Raw genomic sequence first — 1,824 nt, 5'->3', positions numbered from 1 at the left:
ACATGTGTGATGACTAGTTTTTCTGTCAGCTTGTTACAGGCTAGAATCATTTTGGAAGAGGGAACTTCAGTTGAGAATATGCTGGTACCAGAATGGCCTGTGGGCAAATCTGTGATACATTTTCTTAATTAATGTTTGATGTGGGTGGGCCCATCCCACAAAGGTTGGTACCAACCATGGAGAGGTGGTCCTGAGTTGTCTAAGAAAACAAGCTGAAAGTCAGGCAGTGGTGGTTCATGCCTTTAATCCCAGAACTTGGGATTGGAGACAGAGGCAGGCAGATCTCTGTGAGTTCAAGGCCAACCTGGTCTGCAGAGTGAGTTCCAGAACAGGAACACAGAAAGCTACACAGAAAGCTACACAGAAAAACCCTGCCTCAAAGAAAACAATCAAACAGGAAAGGAAGGAAGGAAGGAAGGAAGGAAGGAAAGAAGGAAGGAAAGAAGGAAGGAAGGAAAGAAGAAGGGTGAGCAAGCCATGAGGAGGAAGCTAGCAAGTAAGACTCCTCTATATTAGTTCCTTCTTCCAAGATCCTATCCTGCTTGGGTTCCTTCCCTGATGTCCCTCAGTGAGGGACTGTGATACAGAAGTGTAAGCAAATTAAACTCTTTCTTCCTCTACTTGATTATCATTGTGATGCTTTATTCCAACATTAGAAACCCTAAGACAATACATTTGTCAAATCACTCTAAGTTCCTTTTTCATATTTGGATCACAAGATATTCAAACACCTACACATAGTAATATTAGGATATGCCTTTATATATAATATTTAGGAGCCTTATATGATAGACAAAAGGGCTATCTTATTGGGTTTTGCCAGGAAGATAATGTCTTGCATTTAAAGGTTGATTAAACTTTACAGGCGCAGACAATTTATAGTCTGCTTTATAGAAGGGAAATTTAAAATTTAAATTTAAACCATAAAAATTAATTTACTGGCTTGTATATAGATACTTTTGAGTAGTGTCTGGGCTTCGCACCCTATGAAATAGACATACATTTTTCTCATATTCATACATTTGTTGAGATTGGTTGTTTCCACCATTGGTATGATAAAGTTGCTACTCAGCATTAATTCATTGTTAACAGATAATACATTGTATTATAAGTAATGGTAAGAAATTAGATATCTTAATATCAAATTCCGTATATATGTGCATTATAAAATTACTGTGGTAAAGTTGACCATAACCAAGACATTGTTTGTTTGGTTGTTTGGTTGTTTGGTTGGTTTTTGTTTTTTCAAGACAGCATTTTACTATGTAGCAGTCCTGACTGTCCTGGAACTCGCTCTGTAGACAAGGTTGGCCTGGAACTCACCAATATCCACCCGCCTCTGCCTCCTGAGTGCTGGGATTAAAGATGTGCAACACCACTGTTTGGCTAAGACATTGCTTATAAAGTTGTTTGTTTAATGCTTTATGTCCAAGGCATAATCTTTCTTAAAATGATGATCTACTTTTAGCAAAAATTAAAAAGTGCTTAATTTTAAAAAACAGATGCTTAATGTTTTATGTTTCCTGTAAATTTGTCAGGCTTTTAACAGACTCAGGGAGCTCACTTAAATTCCTCTTTAGGGGCTGGAGAGATGGCTCAGCGGTTGAGAGCTGCCTGTTCTTCCAAAGGTCCTGAGCCACAGGGTGGCTCACGACTGTCTGTAATGAGATCTGGTGCCCTCTTCTGGCCTGCAGGCATACATGCAGAGAGAATACTGTACACATAATAAATAAATAAATCTTTAAAAAAATTCCTCTTTAGGCTGATGTATTTTGATGGCCATGTTATAATTTTGATTAAATAGGGCCATCACATGTTAAGTAT

This window comes from Microtus oregoni, unplaced genomic scaffold (assembly GCF_018167655.1).
Source record: "Microtus oregoni isolate MIOR12 unplaced genomic scaffold, Mior012 000052F_006, whole genome shotgun sequence".
Taxonomy (NCBI): domain Eukaryota; kingdom Metazoa; phylum Chordata; class Mammalia; order Rodentia; family Cricetidae; genus Microtus; species Microtus oregoni.
This window is presented reverse-complemented; position numbering follows the sequence as displayed.